The 18,898-nt window shown below is 33.9% G+C and overlaps 1 long non-coding RNA gene across 3 annotated transcripts in view; it reads right to left on the reverse strand.

The window, feature by feature from the left end:
- Positions 1-13,894, reverse strand: part of LOC146999032 (uncharacterized) — a 56,853-nt gene extending 42,959 nt beyond the window's left edge. The window contains exon 1 of one of the 3 annotated variants that reach the window (XR_015039952.1): positions 13,830-13,894. This is a non-coding gene — a long non-coding RNA (uncharacterized LOC146999032). Of the gene's footprint in view, positions 1-5,412; positions 5,950-13,829 lie in introns of those variants that run through there. The other 2 variants (XR_015039942.1, XR_015039936.1) reach the window with 2 other exon arrangements.
- Between the last annotated feature and the right edge of the window lie 5,004 nt (positions 13,895-18,898).

Raw genomic sequence — 18,898 nt, forward strand, 5'->3', positions numbered from 1 at the left:
TTTTTTATGTGTGACTATTTAATACAAATAGTCAACAGGTTGTGCAAATGACAATATTTATTATTTCTTTGATAACTCTGAGAAATAATCATTGTAAAATGTACTGGTGGTACTAAATTTTTTAAATTTTTGTTTAGATGTTACCCGTCAGTCAAAAGGTTGAGAACCCCTGCCCTAACCCCTAATCAACCCAGCTCGTAAATAGTAGGCCTAACCACCCAGTATTGTGTGATATCATCAGCTTGTGACTCCTATTGGCAACAACTCTGCTATAGCGAGCGGATGAACTGGAAATATCCGACTTCTTCGATTCGTATTCTTGTTTACTTTGTTTAATTTAATAGAAGGCAAATACTTCTAGTCACAGAAGGGTTCCCCCTTCTGTGAATAGAAGTTTGTAGAATATTCTAGAACCTCTCAAGAGACTTTATCACCAGAACCAATCAGGCACCAAAAGAAATAATTCACGAGGTGTAAGTGGTGTTTAAACACCAGGGTACATGGGCATAATGCCCCACCCCTAGTCGAATAAACTTTAAAGTTTCGAATTCATTTCTGACAGTACCTGCAAAAATTAATTCTAAGCTCATAAGTGAAACGTAAGAACAATGCCCAGAAGTTAAAAGCTTTTGTTAAGCGAAATATTTTAGAATTAGAGTCACTAATATTAAAAGTGAAAAGTCACAAGCTGTTGAATCAAAGAACACAATGTGAGTCAGTGAAAAGTCACACGTGTGAGTCAGTGAAAGTCACAAGTGAATCAAAAAACACAGTGTGAGTCATTGAAAAGTCACACACAGTATGAGTCAGTGAAAGTCACAAGCTGTTAAATCAAAGAAAACACATGCAAGAAAGTACGAACGCATGGGTCCCAGAAAAAGAACGCGTAAAGTAAACATCAGAAGGTAATATTCTGCGTGTTGGTAAAAGTTTACAATTGGGTGCCTCTTGCCTTTTTGGAGATTCATTTTTGACGCCAAGATCGGCGCCAGGAAGGCACAATTTCAATATGGCTGCTACACAAAACCAAAATAAAAAGTCAAAATTTACAAAAACTTAGTTTTTATGTACACATCGGTCTATTTCCACTTAAAAAAAGAATAAGAGAATTGCACAAACTTGGCATTGAGCACTGCCTTGACTTTGTATATGTACACATCGATCTATTTTTACTTTAAAAAGTCAGAAAGCTAAAAGCAAGTTAATACTATCATGGTAACCAGAAATAGAGTTTCATCGCCAAAATTGAACAAAATTTGTCGCCAATCAAAGGGGAACCCTATTCTACACTAGAGGCCAGAAGTTAATTAGAGAAAATAATGTACAGAACCAATTTACACTATAATAAAAATTTCATCAGAATTAGCAGACTTATTTAGCACTTTAAAAATTTCTCCAGAAATAGAAAATACAAAAAATAATTTATCGAGGTATTTTTCGTAGTCTGTATTTCAGGAATACGGTCTGTAATTTTTTTAACAAGATTGTGCACAAATTACAGACCGTATAGATTACAAACCGGTATTAAAAGGTGTAAAATATCTTCAAACATTTTGCTTAACTCCTTGAAGATGCAGCATATATCTTTGAAAACATTCAACGTACCACCAATAACTTGGCATTCCCGGCTGATCTGAGTTATTGCTACGCGTGTCTTTACGAATACGTGCACAAGTTTGAATAACATCAGCAAATGAAATGCGAGTCGATACATTCACACTACGACTTTTTATTACAGAATTGTTATTTGTATTAGTATTTAAACTGGATGCTCGATATTTAGGCCATCCCCGAAAATTTGCCTACAATATTTAACCACGTCTAATAATTTTTAGATGCAATTTTCTGCTATCTGCTGACAAGCACATTTAACGCACCAGTTCCTTAAATTACATTTCAGAAACTGGACCACGCCGCCTCTTCCTCTGTAGGGAACTATTGTACTACTAAAATATAAGAATCTAGTAACTTCATAAATGCGTTCGCCAGCAGAAACAAACTGTAACTGTATTTGCTACAAAGACATTGGTTTCTTGAAATATTTGTGCTATATTCTTTATTGTAAAACCTAAATTTTGCAGCTCCTTCTCAATTTGCCCTTTATGCATGTACACTGCGCAAACAAACAAACAACAACCAAAAAAAAAAAAAAAAAGGGGACCTCTCCTGTTCTACTGGACCGATTGACGAAATTCAACTTGCGTTTTTCATGTCTCGAAAGCGCAACTTAGGATATATATTAGATTTATAGACAGCACTGTTCTAAATACAGGTATTCCGACACAAAATCGGACTTTTTCTGAAATGACATACCAATGTTTTTCCATATTTCGATTCTACGACTCAAATTATGCCAACTTTTGTAAAAATCGCACGAGTAGTTTTTTTAAAAATGAGCTCTCCAAATTTTAGCTTATCAGAGTTAATTGAATTTGATATATATTCTTCCAGAATTCGAAATTTAGGTTTAATCCAAATATAATTCGAGCACTTTTTATAATTTAATTTAAAATTCATATTTTTAAATATTTTTCATAATTTTTCGAAAAAATATTTGTATTATAATAAATTTTTCGAAAAATATTAGTATTATAATAAATATTTGTATTAAAACGATTAACATTCTCTTAAGGTAGATGTAATTTTAGGCACTCCTGCAAAAAAAATTAGGAGTTTTCTTATTCAAAATGTTCTAAGATATAGGTGAAATTACAAACAGGCGCGTTTTGAAATTTGGCATCCTTTTTTTGAGGGATAATAACGTCAAATGTGGTTCTTTGTTAAAATTATGTTAAAGTATAAACCATGACCTTTTTCCTCTCGCCTGTAATGCAAAAAAAAAAAAAAAAAGGGAAAAGAAAATTAGGTTGCTACATATTTAGAAGTTCACCAAGCAAATTATTCTTGGTGCAAACTGAAAAAAAAAAAAAAAGTGGCAAAGATAAATTTTTGAATTTCTCCGTAAATTTCGCATCAAATTTTGCATAATTTAATATTTAGGCATAATTTGAGTCTTAGAAACTTATATATCTTATATAGATATTAATAAATATATATCAAATTCAATTAACATAGAGGAGCTAAAATTTTGAGAGCTATTTTTAAAAGAGCTACTCGTGCGATTTTTACAAAATTTGGCAGCTTGGCATAATTTGAGTGGTAGAATCGAAATATGGAAAAGAATTGGCATGTCATTTCGGAAAAAGTCCGATTTTGTGTTTAAATACATTATATATATATATATGATTCTTCTAATATATGTATATATATATGTATATAATACGTATCCTAAGTCGTGTTCTCGAGACATGAAAAACGCAATTTGAATTTCGTCAAGCGGTCCAGTAAAACAAGAGATATAGAACTGGCCCCTCTTTTTTTTTCGCAGTGTACGTGGGTAAACCCCTAATTACCATCTTAATTGGACGTTCGAATTTCTACCGAGTTCCTACAATGTAATGATCTATCTGCTTATCTATAAGATATTTAGAAATTACTTTGTGATTATTATCCCTCTTAGGATACGTTTTCAGAAAGTCACCAGCGAAAAAAAAATTCAGAAAAATGTGTACCCCTAACCTGTTTAAGTATTTAAAAAAATTCCATGAACTTAACATTTGCCTGGATCATCGTATTTTAGGGCGTTGGATATGCGTAACACTTCTTCGCTCGTCGTTATCCATAACTTATTATTGTCCATAACTTGTCACGCACTTATCATTGATAGCATTACTTTATTCACACATTTATCACATGCTTTACACAATCCCTGAAACTTATTTTAATGAGGCAGATCAGGAGTTCTCAACCTTTTGACTAACACGTACCATCTAAACAAAGATTGAGAAACCTCTAGCACCACCACTACTAAGTACTACTACCACTACCACACTTGAAAAAAGCTCAGATCGCATAAATTTACGAGTATTGGAGAAAAAACTCAATCAGGATGTTGGGGTTTTTATTTTTGAATCTAATAGTACCACCTATTTTTCTCTTTACGTATCACCGGTTGAGAACCCCTGGGGTAGACCGATATCGAGCTTCAAAGTAGCCGTGTTATTTAACCTCTCAAGTATCCGTATTATTTCTTAGGATAGCAGACATATACCAGTTTCCTTGGAAATGCTTTACTTATCTCTTTAGAACTTACTTGCCTTGTCCCTAGTTTGGACCGAAACAAAGCCAACGGCATACAGAGTTCCATTCGATTTCTTAGAACAGTTTCTAATGTTGCTTGCACTAGGTTCATTTCCGCACTTAAAACAATTGGTACTATTCCGTTTTGAGGACCGTAAAAAAATTGCAGCGAAAATGTATGCTCAAAAGCGCCAAATCTAGCAAACGCGCCCATTTAACAGCGCGCCTAATCTAGCGTACGCACCGATTTCACATTGCGTAAGTTTATATAATTCTATGTTTCTTAAGACGCCATTGAAATACTAGTTTAATTTTTAAATCCTTTTTTGATATCCTATGGATTTAACAATTTGGGAATTGCCCATGACGAAAAATCTGCGATAGAATTTTGGGTAAAGTGCAGAATCACCCACTGCTTGACGCGTTTTTAAGAATTGCACATACTCGGTGTGCACATCGACCTATTTTCATGTGCATATACAATGTGCGACCTATTTTCATGTGCATATACAATGTGCACATCGACCTATTTTCACTTAAAAAAAATCCCAGAGTTGCACAAAAATGGCACTTAGCACACCCTTGAATTTATCTATGTACACATCGACCTATTTTCACTTAAAAAGTAAAAACAAATTGACAAAAATCCAATTTTTTTACCCTTGTAAAAAGCGGCAAACAAATAAGTGGGCGATTCTGTACTTTAACTGAGAAATTTTTCAAAGAAAAGGCATCATTCATTATAGAAAATTATGTTTGAACAACCAACGAGATGAAATTATGCTTTAGCGATAACTCGGTAGCGAAATAGCAATGCAGGTATCCATTAAGTTATGTTAGCAATTTTTATATAAATTATAATAATGATTTGAAGTAGATATTTACTCTTATGCTTCCATTCCGCCATGTTTAGCCTTTTTTTATATAAATTATAATAATAAAAAAGTATTATACGAAATTAACCTTTCATCTAAATTAAAACATCAATCTTAGTTATTTACTACTATACTTCCTTTCTTGCATTAGTGTTGCCGCAATTATTTTTGGCAGCACTGGCATCAACAATAGTTTGGCGCTTTTTTACGGCCCTCAAATTCGAATAGTACCCAAAAAATCCATTAGATAAACATTGTCACTTTCAGGATTACTAATAGCCGAGACATTATTAGAATAAACATTGGTACAATCAAAGATAACATGGCTACAAGAATAAATTTTTAGAGCAATTATACACAACATTAAAGGGATTGGAACCAAATTGTTCGAACTTACCTCGCGCCTGGTCGATCATCACCCAAAGTCTTTCACACCGAGATTTTCAAAACAATAACCGCTTACGTACTTCGTGAATCGTAAGAATCTTTCATGAGTCTTTTATGAGTTATTATAACTTGAGCCAAAAATCTGAAGTCACCAGACAGAGGTCATAACTTGGAAGCGCAGAATCCGGTTTAGGAATAGCGCGGTTTTCTCCTTCCATAGCTGGGAACATGAGAAGTGAGTCCCCGTTCATTTCACTATCCGAAAAACACAATTACAAAAATCCGAAAGCACAGAAGTACACACACCAGGGTTGGCGGCCGAATGACGATCTTTCCGCGTATCATAATCCACCACTGGCGTACTTGGGAATACATAAACCGGACACCATCAATACCTACAAACTTGCCGATGGAAAGAAGTTCGAAATTTACATTAACAAGCACCCCCCAGCCCAATGCATCCCTCAACACAATGGAAAATATTGATTATGCAACAATTAAATAATAGTATCCAGAGCGCACATTGCAATTCCATTCCGGAAGTAAATGAAAGGCACGAGATTCACTAATTCAAGCCTTTTTGTAAGCAAGGACCGTTAAGATTTCCAGCCAATAAGAAATCTCCACATTGAAAATAACAGCCGATTATATAATTCCTCTTGTTTGTCAGATAAACTCAATTGAAATGAATTTTTTCTGATGAAATCACTTACTTATTTACTTACAAACGCATTGGCGAATAATTTCGTTTCCATTAGAAACTGATGAAGTCTCAACTGATTTCATAAAGCTGTAAGACTTCAAATTTATGCGACGTCATCACACATATTGACAGTGGAGGAGAATCAATACATAAAATATTACTTATTTAGAGGATTACGAAAATGACACAAAGAAAAACCAACTGTCATAGTGGCGATTTTTACAGAAAAGAAAAAGGAAGGAAGCTGGGGGGGGAAGACAAAAATTCTAAAAGGTTCAGGATTTCAAATGACGCCCAAAGGGGCGTTTCTTTAACGTTTTGTGTGTTACCTTTATTTATTAAATATCATGTTCTACGTACGGAAAACTATAAAATTCAGTTCAACAGCAATATCTCAAATTAATTTTAAAATGAGCCTATCTTCATTTTTCATTTTTCCTAATTTCCAATGCAGTCTCGCGATAAAAATGTTTTTTTTAATCCATCGCTCACTTTGAAATCGTTTAGATTTTTAATCAAAAATTCGTTGAAGTGTTACAAAATCTGAAATCGATAATTAAACAAATTTCAAATTCAAATTAGGGCTTTCACATGCCCATATTCTATGGAAGATTGCTTTATTCAAATTTTGATGGCTCTAGGTACCGTTGTTTTATCACAATGCGAGAAACATACATTCATTTATGCAGATTCTTCATTATTTATTTTTTTTAATATAAGAGAGGGCGATCATATATGGTGGCAACGATTTGAAAAATGATACAGCCTATTAAAGGGTTTCGACGCAAAATGCCAAAACGAAATTAATAGTCTTTCAGAGCAAATTGCCCATTTGGAGTAATAAAAAAAATAATAATAATAAAAAAACGAGGGCACGAGGGCAGTTCAGTGTGTGTGTGTGTGATTAAGGCAAAGCCTCGAGGGCTATCTGCCCAAGAGGAGGGATGCCTTCGTGGGGGAATTTCTAAGGGAAACTGGCTCGTGTACACGTTACACATTGGGGAAAACCACGAAAACCCCCATGCAGCCAGTGTGCAGCTATTTTTCGCTCGGCCGCTGGAGGAGGGCAGTTCAGAGATAGAAGCAACAGAAGAGTCAAAAGACAGTTTGGATCCACCACCTGATAATGTAACATTTTTCGCCGGATGAGACAGTTGCTTGAGTGAAGTATTGTTAGCAGAATGGTTACCTAAAAAATAGTTATGCGCATGGTTACCAAAATCTGGCGACTTCTACTAAGGTGCTTGCGTTAATAATACGTAAGTGTGAACACTGGTGGTTTGGTCAGGGATTCACGTTCCCGGCGAACGGGTTGGCTGCATGGGCCTTTTCGTGGTTTTCCCCATGTGTAACGTGAATACGAGCCAGTTTCCCTTAAGAAGACCTCCACATGGCATCCCTTTCTTTCCGTATAGCGCCTAAGGGAAGAGCATGTAAGACGTAAAAGAAATACCCAAGTGTTTAGGATTAAAAATAGAAGAAAACTAGTAAATATTATGGGACAAAACTGTGTTTCTAAGCCTGGCACAGAACTAAGCTTTTTACGGAAGAAAGCGTACTTTTAAACTTCTAATTGAGATGCATTTTCAAAAATAAATGCAGTGGATGGGTTAAGCTACTTTTACAGCATTCTAATGTTAATGCTAGACAGTGTGCTCCCAATGTGGCAAGAATACAAGTTTTTGTTGTTAACTTTACAGAAATGCCTCACTTACTTTGAGAGAGCATACCCTATTTGTTCCGCCTCTCAAGTACTCGTATTATTTCTTAGGATAGCAGACATATACCAGTTTCCTTGGAAATGCTTTACTTATCTCTCTAGAACTAATTCGTTTTATGATAGAATCTCACCTGGTTTTAAAATTCACAATTTTAGTGAATGAAATATCTACTTCTATTTCATTTTGCAAGATAAGTATTACTGTGGGTAAAAAAAGTATTTGCACACCTACATTTTTGTTTGCAATTCATAAAAAGAAGCATTAAGAAATAAAAAATTGGTATTGCCAAATCAGAATACGTTTAATCATCCAAAACAAACAGAAAAATTACAATAATATAAATAACAATGCTTTTTTATAACAAAATTAAAATATCGTATCAAAAAAGTATTTGCACATCTGCATGAATACAAAAGAAATAAAATATATAAGCAAATTTCAAATAATTAATATTTAGTATGCATTCCTTTAGCATCTATTACTGCTTGTAATCTTGCTGGCATTGATTCAATTAAATTTTCTGTAACAGTAGGGTCAGTATTCAACCACTCTTCAATAAGGGCTTGTTTAAGGGCAGATTTGCTTGAAATATTCCTTTTTCTTATTTTTAAATCCAAAGAATTCCACAAATTTTCCAAAGGATTTAAGTCTGGTGATTGTGGTGAAGTGGCAAGTTTTCTGGGTCCATTATAAAGCAACCACATACGTGTGTATACCGGCAGTGTGCTTGGGATCATTGTCTTGCTGAAAATAGTACGAATTACTGATACCCAATTTTATTGCACTTTGTGGCAAATTATCTCGCAACACATCAATATAGGTTCGAGCTGTCATATTCCCATCAATGAAACGCAAATTACCAACTCCTTTGCTAGCCATGAACCCCCCAAATCATAACAGAACCTCCTCCATGTTTAACTGTAGGTAACACATTTTGGGTATGAAAAGCAGTACAAGTTTTTCTCCAAACTAATTTCCTGCCATCTGATTTAAAGATATTGAACTTACTCTCGTCGGAGAATATGACATTTTTTCAGAAATCAATTGGCTTATTCATATATTCCTTAGTGAATTCAAGTCTCTTCAGTCTGTTTCGTTCAGTTATGAGAGGTTTTTTCCTTGGTGATCTCCCATAAATGTGTGCATCGTGCAGGACATTTCGAACACCTTGGGCACAGATTTGAACTCCAGATGTTGAAGCGACATCATTGGCTAAAGTAATTGCACTAACAAATGGATTTTTTTATGCTTCTCTTATGATTTTTTGCATCATTCGCAGTGAAAGTTTCTTTGGGCATCCAGAGCGCAAGTTATTTGATGTAGATCCTCTTTCTTTATAACATTTTCTAACATACTGAACAGCAGAGAAGCAAACATTTACATTTTTACCTATTTCTTGATAACTTAGGCCATTTTCACTTAGAGAAAATTTTTTTCCTCGCAACGAAATCGGCAATTCAGATTTCCTAGGTGCCATTACAATTTGAATCGACAATCAACTGATAACGTTTCGACATCACCTCCTTTTATAGTCGTCTTACGTATGTTATTTACTTACTGCGAGATGACTGTCAAATAATAGCATAAAAATGCAAATTTGCTAAAGTTGAGTTGAATGTGCAAATACTTTTTTTGACATAAGCTATTTTAATATTGTTGCAAAAAATGTTTTTTTATTAATATTGTTGTATTTTTGTAATTAATTTAAATGAATAAGCTTATTCTATTTTTTAAATGCCAATTTTTGTATTTCTTAATGCATTTTCTTATAAATAGTGAACAAAAATGTATGTGTGCAAATACTTTTTGTACCCACTGTATTTGGTAATGGTATTCTTTAATTCCAGTTACTCGAAGTAAAATACTCAAAGAAATCACTAACAGCTAAATACTTTTACATACTACCTCTTTTTATACCTTTTACACTCCGTCGAAACTTTCGAATGAAAAACACGAATATGAACTAAATTGAGATTCCTTATTGGGAGAAAAGTATTTCGAGAATTTTATTTCCGTTATTGCTAGGGAAAATGAAACAAGCCCTTAACTTTTGGATTTTTGCAATTTATTCTAAAATGCAATCTCAGAAACAAAGTTCCAAGTATTGTAATTCTCCTGCGAACTATCCTCACAATTGCTGTTAAGTGCTGCTAGTTGTGAGAAGAATTTTCTAAATAAAAATTATTTCAGTAGTATTTCTGAACTGTAAATGTTTGGATTTAAGAAATCTTTCTATACTATATGTATTAAAGCCACTCTAAACATCAAGTATATGTTTATCATTGAAGGTTTTGAAAACATACAAACGAATTTAAAAAAAAAAGCAGAATGATATAATTTTAAAACTTTCGAATTAAAACTTTTCTTCAAAAATAAGTATAGAGTTTAAATTTATTTCCCATTATTTACACATTTGTTTAGTTATTTCTTTCACTCTCAAGAGGGACGTTTAAATCAGCGACCGCCCAAGGCGGCAAAGTTCTCAACGTCGTGAACAACTTGCGTAAAGGTGAGTTATGCAAGATACGTACATACGCATATATGTACAGACAGACATCACAAAAAAAATCTCTTCTGAATCCATTTTAAATCCTTTTTGCAACCCGTTTTGGGAAAAAGTGTCCTTTATTCTATTCTGTATTTACGAAGAGATGCCACGCAAAAACATCGTTAAATTACATTCGATAACAGTCAAAATGGATATTTTCTTTGAAATATGATACCCCAAAATTTTTATAATTACAATACTTCCTTTACTTATTACAAGGAAGTAAAAAACTATAAGAATTGTTATAAGAATATACTGGGTCACATTTTCTTTACATGAATTCACCGAGATTTCTAGGCATAGATTTCGTAAGATTTTGCGTGAGATTTGCTTTCCCCCCTCCTTTTGTGGTGAGCTTTCTTCTAAGAGAATTCCTATTGAAAATTTTGTTTTTACTAATTTTGTCTTGTTCAATAGGATTGAAGTCTGAATTAAATGATGTTTTGATTACATTGCAAAGAACCCACAGTTCGCAAATTTGAGGATTATGTGTCGGATCATGTTCTGATAGCGCTTACTTATGGTGTATTTCAAAATATTTTGAAATACTCCATTTTATGATATTAATTGTATAATCACTAAAATGTAAAATTTAAATGCCGCAAGCATTTATATAGTGGAAAACTATCTGGTTACCTGCACCATCTTTTATTGAAGCTTCTTCATTTGAAATTCAACACTGGAATTTCCTAACACCAATTGTTTTTAATAATAAATATTTTAATAGTTCATTGAAATATAAAATTCATTTTTATGTGAAAATATAGCCAAATTCCAAAAAGTGACGCTTTTTAATACCGTTCTTAGGAAATTATAATCACGCCCTTCGATTTGCTTTACTGAGAAAAAATGAATTTTTCGAGTTATTCGGCTATAAAAATTACATTTTCTCGAGATATTTCTAACAGTTTCCACATTTGTAGAATTTCTAAAGATCGTTTGGGCGTTTGAAGTCGGTATGAAATTTGAGAATGATCAGATACATCTTCTTCGGAAGCAAGTGGAATGATTTTTGCTCCTAAGGAAGAGGGATCTGTGGTTGACTACTCTCGAAATCGATAGAGATTTATGCAGAATACCGTTGCTGGGTTACCTAACTTAAAATTTTACTTTGGCACGCTTATCTTCCAATTTTGTAAAGAAATTATTTTATAGAAGTACGTTTTTTACAATCATTCTTTAAATATAAACAATTTAATTCAAGTTTTAATCTAAAACGAAAGGCTTTTTTTCCCATACAATTCCTTCTCGCAGCTGTATGCGACTTCCCTCCTGCTTTTAGCAGAATATTTCTTTCAAATGAACTAAGAAATCAGTAAAGTGAAGAAACTCTCCTTTGTTACGAATCAACAAAATCCTATAAACACATAAAAAGTCGTAGATTTTTATTTTAATAATGAAAAAGATAAAGTTTTTCGATTTTTCTGCCAACACCACGTGACGAGATAATAAAAATTTATCGGTGAATGGTCAGATAAGTGAACAATTAATTACCTGCGAAATATTCCACGTCTTTACTATTTAAAACTATCACTACTAAATAGGAATTCAATTTTTCAAGCGAGAATTCCCCCTTCAGTTACCTTACGGTAGCTGGATGAAATTCTCGCATTGCTTTAATTGTAGCTATAGAATTTAAAATTCTTGCTCGTTAACATTACAAATGATATTGAAAAAATAAGCAATATTTTTCAACGTTAAATGATCCTTAATGTAACTTTTCGTTAACAGATTGAAGCCGAACATTTCCGTTTACCGTCCGCTTTTAGAAAAAAACTTCCAACGCCTTCTACGAATCACTACATCCATATTTTTACAAAAAATATGTAAGCATATAAAACAGCTATAATATGTAACAAAACAAAAAATATGTAAGCATATAAACAGATAATGAGATTAGATTACTTGTATGTTAATAAAATTAATAGTAATTGCACTGTTATTTAGATTAAATCAATAATACAACGTAATAAGGACGTGTGCTCTCGGTCATCCGTAAAGCTTTGTATTGCCATCTTGCAGAGGTATTTCTTTTTCAGATTTAATCCTAAAACTCGGCGACATAAAAGTGTTGCCACCCGAATTTAAAAAAGAAACTCGGCGGTTTAAAATAAATGTGTTGTCACTGACCAAATTAAAATATACTTCCCACGCGGCAGTGTTTTCTCATTCAACAAAGCGTAAGATTTTTAATTTTTCTTTCAAATTAACTCAAATATTTATTAACAAACGAAGCGATTTAAAACAAATACACCCAAATTCATATAAATTGTTACTAACTGGACCTGTGAAATAACAGTAATTGCACTTTGGCAGCTGAGGATGGTGGTTTGGTAAAACCATGGAAACGAGTCCTGTGAAAATTTGCAGATATAACGCTGATTTTTGTTGTTTGACTTCTAAATTAACACTGACCGAATTTAGTAGAATCACCCGTACATATAAAAAACTGTGCCCGTTTCTTTGTGTGTATACTTCATGTAAATCTACAGTTTCATTCCGATCTTGATGAAATTTTGCACTCTTGACCTTCAAAATGAGAAGAAGGCCACTTGTCTATACATAAGATTTCGAAAACGCACCATACCGCTTCCACATTCTGGGCGTTTATTGCTCTTACATCATCTGTCTTAGGTTCACGGTGCCACAGTTGAGCTCCCGCTATGAGTGAACGTCATACATACTAAGCCAGGAAGTTGCTTTTCTAAAAAAAATCTAATTTTTAAATGACGGTACTCATCTTAGATTTTTCACATCGCCATTGTTGCATTTCCGCTGCCAGTTCCTTTTAAAACGCTTACGCGAACTGTTAGTTTTAAGGGCTCTGTCTCGTTGAAGGAACTTCACCCGTAGTACTGCAATATTCCCAACTGCCAAATAGAGATCTGATAAAGAATCTTCTGCCAACCATAAAGCCACTGCTCAACATCTAGGCAAATAGCCGGTTGTTTCTTTGCGAATTTTATCTATTCTTCACATCTGAAATAATGTTTACACAGAATCATTGCAGAAGCAAAAGTCAATATAAGATGAAATGAAATATGAAGCTACAGAGTGGCTATCACAACATAAGTATGGTGCACGAAAATTAAAAAAAAGTTAAGTGCAGTTGATAGAGTTGTCTCAATTTTTGCTATTTTCGCAAAACGAGTTTTTTAATATTTAGCTGCACTTTTTTAAAATTTTAACCATCAAGTAAACCTTAAAATTTGTTTTATAATTCTGCTTACCGAAATGTATTGAAAAGACCTATTTAAATGTTTCTTTAATAGGAAATAAATGACTCAGGCACGAATTTCGCTTACAATGTGATACGCTTTCTAAGAAGTTTAATTTTCCAGAGTCAAAAAGAAACTGTCAGAATACATTAGTCCTAAGCATTAGATTAAAAATACTTATATTTTTGAATGCAAATTTGAAAGGATTCCATGAACAAGAAAATGTTTTATATCTACCGAAGTGTGATCCCGTATTTGAAATCTGTCACTTCGAAGACCTTTTAAGATTCGTTTCCCCAAATATAATACTGAAAATAAAAATTAAAGTTTTACTTGAACATAGCAATAATAATGTAGAGATTCTCCAAATCAAATATTTTAATTATACAACTTACCTTAAAAAATAAACTTATTTTAACAAAAAGTTTTTTTAACAAAACAGTTAATTTTAACAAAAGGTTTTTCCCTTTTCGCAGACGAAAATGTCTTGAAGAGCTGTTATGAGAGGGGCGAGAATTACAAATATTTATTATATTTGTGCGACTCATAAAATTACTGAGTAAGTAGATCTTGATACGCAAACAGGTTTTGTTATGAACTATTGTAAATATTTTTCACACATTTGTAACTTTTAGCATTAAACTAATAGTGTACACTTGTTATGGAATTTTCATATTTTTAGATTTCTCGACCAAATACTGAGTCACTGGAATTTTGCAATTAATTCTAGCAAAGTCCGCAATATAAGCTAATGAATTCTGTTCCGTACCTAATTATAAGCGCTATTGTTGCAGCGCGATCAAGAAAAAGAAAACGATTTAAGTTGCCATGGCAAACGCACACGACTTTTTATTTTTAGATTTTGGATGAGAAAATAGAGTTAAAAAGCGTTACGGGTTCGTAACGGATTGAATACACTGAGGTCCGATGATAGGTTAATACAACTTATTTTTATCAAAATAAACACTTCAAAGTTATGGAATTTTCTGTAGAAACACTCGCACAGGTGTTCACAGTATCACAGAGTACAATCAGCAGTTACATTTCAAACAACTAAGAACATTAAACACGACGCAATGTAAAGCGCACCTAATGAAAAGGCTAACCCGAGGATATCTCAGTTCACGCTGAACTAACAACTCGCCACAACAATAACTGAAGAGAAGATGTTCTCTCGAGTCTTAAGCAATTTTCAGACCGCCGCCGAGATATTTCTAGTACTTTCTGCTTCTCAAAATTACTGGAAAGCAATATAGGGGTCGAATTATAGTTGCATATAGTGATCAATTACGTTTATTCAATTACAATACCTATTACGGTGATACAAGGGCAGGACAAATATGTCACCAAATTGTCGTTACGTTTGGGGACAAAGGTAAGTCGCAAAAACCGTTGCCAGTTTGGCCAATTACCGAGATACCCACTCACTCAATGTTGAACACCATTTGTCCCTGTATTCGTACTTTTCCGGCATAGCTTACCTCTAGATTTTTCAGGTTACAATACGCAGCAAAATAGAAAACTTTCACGTATATTGCACTAAAAATATCTATCTATTTATAAATTTCGTAGCAATAACAATGTTTACTAATATGTTTCAACACTTTTTTTTTAAGATATCATCCTTCTCCTCACAAGAATGTGTTTAAATGGATATTTTTGTAGTAATTCAGGCAATACCGTACTTCCTGAGGTACTTACACATTAACGTTTTTAGCGTTAGGTTTTGAAAATTTTAAAAATATTCGCGCAATTTCCCTTTTCTTGTACTACACATAGCTTTTTCCTCTGAAGGTTAGCTTAATGGTGAGTTGTATTCCCTCGATTATTTTTAATTTTTATTCAGTGCATCCATTTTGCATTTGCATTTATGCTTTAGCAATTGATCCATTTAATTTTTTCTTATATTTATAATTTGAAACGTATTCTGCGCAGATTTTTCAATAATCTACACGGACGCATCAGGTGTTCTTACACTTAAAATCTTTCGAAACGTGTTATTTAACCTTGTAGAGATATTAAGTATTTTTTGTGAGCAGGAAAGATGAAAAATTAACAAATCCTCGAAATCGAACCACGGACCTCTGAAATACGGCTCAGCGTGCAGAACCACTACACAACGAAGGCAAGGTAGGAAGGCGAGAGAAATACCTTATAACCTTACTTCTGTTATTTGAGTTCCAACTCGCTACAGTCAACTTCTAAGCCACCATAGCGTTAATCATTGTATTCGATCTTTAGAAATCCGGCTGTTTCGTTCGCTTCTCTTCTCCTTCAATTTCAGGCGTCCTTCTTGCGAACTGCTGTCGAGACTTATTCGTGTGAAATTCCCTTGGGACTTTACAAGGTAACCGAGACTAACACGTCGCGTAAGTCTCAATATCCGTCAGATATTGTAATTTTAATATTACTGAGTTTTCTTATTGAAATGTTTCTTTTAAAGAAATAATATTGCGGTTTTGTTTAATATAAGAAATAATATTGCGGAAACCTGTAGTTTTTCCGTGACTGTTTTTCATTTTTTTACGTTTTTACAGTAACCATGTTCTTTGGAAATCAAATTACTCGTGTCATCATTCCTTTTTTGTTTTCGGACGATCAAAATAAATGAGCAATTAAGGTAACTATTTTCTTAGATACAAATTTGAAAAAACAGAATATCAGCCAGAATTTGATCGAAGTGACGTGTAGCACCCTGGAAACCTAATACAGAATAGTAGTGTAATAATTTAATGTATAGCTCATTATCAAAGCGACGAACATTTACATTGATAAGATCCACCCAGACGGTAAAGTGGTGTAGAAACTACAATTATAAGGAGCCCAGACGTCTGACTTCCATTTTTGGAGTTTATTCTTTTGCGAATGATACCGCGAACCATGAAATATTGTCAAGTGTGAACTATATACATAACTGGATCTAAAGTGTTTTCTTTTTGTCATGTATTAACTGTGCGGTCTTGGATTGCATAGATCTCGTCTGACAGGTAAGAAGCTTCGATTAATTAAGACATGTTGAATTAGAATTTTAAGCCAAAGCGATTTTTAGATATAATTGTATGTTATATCAAATGGTTAGGGGAACCTACTGCAATACCGAAGGGCCTGGGTTCGAATCGCGGAGAAGGCGTGCGTTTTTGTAAATTTATATCGTCTTTGCGGCATGGCGGCACTTTATATACATGGCGATCCGAAAATGTTTTCGAGAGGTTGGTGGGAGCTAGGAGAGAGAGGGTGCTAGGAGACTGTCACCTGCATAGTGCTGAAGGCTTTAGCCAACGACGGGCGCAATTTGGTTTTCCTTGCCACGAACTTCGTGGACTTGTTCTGATGTTGCTATCAGACAAGTGAGAACATTGGTAAGAGAAACTTCCCCTTAGCCAAATAAACTTCATTTTGGTAAATTTTAAATGCAGAATGTATGGATGATATTTTATTTTTATTTATACTGATTATTATTTTTTTACTATTAATTGATAAAAATATTATCTTCAACAAAATATAATCGTACAAGCTCTTTGCAAGCTAGTATCAAGGAAATCTGTGTTATGCCATCTCTATCGAGGATCTGATTTTTGTCGATCATTTACAGTATGCATTTAATGTCAAGTTGTTGATTGCAATGAAAAATGTACCTTTCGTTAAACATCCCCTTTCTCTGCTCAAGCTTCATGTCTCAAGTGAATTTTTGTTTTAAAAATAAAATGATCGCTTTCAGAAGCTGTAAAGTCTTCGGAGCAGGAAACATGGAAAAATATCCGGATTCCAATCACGATTATATTCCCATGACCACAAAAAGGTGGGAGGTACAAATATTTTCTAAAATAGAATTTCATAGTGTCCGGGAGGGAATTTCATAGTGTCCGGGAGGGGAATTCAAACTTTTATTTAGCTGTTAAATGTTTAGCTTTGAACTAAAAAAAAAACCACATTTATTCAAGTTTGGGTTGTTTACCAACATTTTCTATACTTATCTAGTTTAACCGTTTGAATCCGGCGAAGCGCTATCGCGCTTCACTTGTCGTATGCCAAAAATACGGCGCAGCGCGATAGCGCTTCTCTTCTTTTGTATCGTGAATGCGAAGACGCTGCTGTTGGTTAGTATACTTTACGCAATTATTAAGAGCAGTTGTAGTGATATCAGTAGCAGTTGTTTTATAGGAATTGGAAATTGTTTTCATTTTTTTACCAAGTGTTATACTGATAATTACGAAATAAACATGTCAAGTTCTGATTCATTTGAAAGTGACTATGTTATGAGAAGTGATAATGACGAGTATAGTAATGACCTTGAAAGTGATAGTGGAAGTGGCATCATCATTCGTTCTAAGAGACTGCGAGTTATTATTGATAGCAAGTACCTCCGATGACGATATTATTGATGAGTTTTTACCCGAGGATACAATTTTTTTGAAGGAATAGAATACTTTTTCTGAAGTACCTCGACGAACGCATGCCTCTCCTCCTGATACGAAACCAATTGAATATTTCAATAATGTGTTTTCAATTTTCAATAATTTTTTTTCAAGTATACTAACCAACAGCAGCGTCTTTGCATTCTTGATACAAAACAAGAGAAGCGCTATCGCGCTGCGCAGTATTTTTGGCATACGACAAGTGAAGGGCGATAGCGCTTCGCCGAACTCAAACGGTTAATTCATAAAAACGTTAGAAAATAGCATAAATCTAAATAAGCGTATATATGCCATTTTCGAGGAAAGGAGCAGAGGAGAATAATCATTTACCAATGCTGAAAGCGGTGTGCATGGAGCAAGAAAGGTTGAGAACCGCTGTTTAGAACATCTGGTAGGAGATACAAAAAGTTTCGTTAAAAGATAAAATTTTGATCGTACTTCAAAAATTCAGTAAAAAGTAACAAAAGAACGAAAGAAATTTTGCAGTCACATAATTCTAACAATGTCAAAATCCATTGTTATTTTATCCTTATGATAACAATAGGCTGGGGTTAGAGCCGTTGCAAATAGTGCAGATTCACCCGGGGGGGGGCAAAATTTAGGAGTAGCAGAGATTGATTTCATCAGGTGGCAAAAGGTGTAGCGCCATCCCTTATCGTTAGCATAGTTTCTAACACTGAAAAAGACTTCTGCGTGCATAATTATACAGTATGCTGTTTACTCTAAAACACAGTTCCCGATTTTATATTCCCATTCGCACTCATTCAGTTTCTTATTTTTACAATTAACAGTAGACGCCGCTTGATGCGATCGCGTTTAAAGTCAGTATTCGTATAACGTAATCGATTTTCCGACGTCCCGTCTTTTTGTATACGTAAACATGGAAAATAC

This window comes from Stegodyphus dumicola, chromosome 1 (assembly GCF_044657685.1).
Source record: "Stegodyphus dumicola isolate Sdum_Otavi_A_Nest chromosome 1, ASM4465768v1".
NCBI lineage: Eukaryota > Metazoa > Arthropoda > Arachnida > Araneae > Eresidae > Stegodyphus > Stegodyphus dumicola.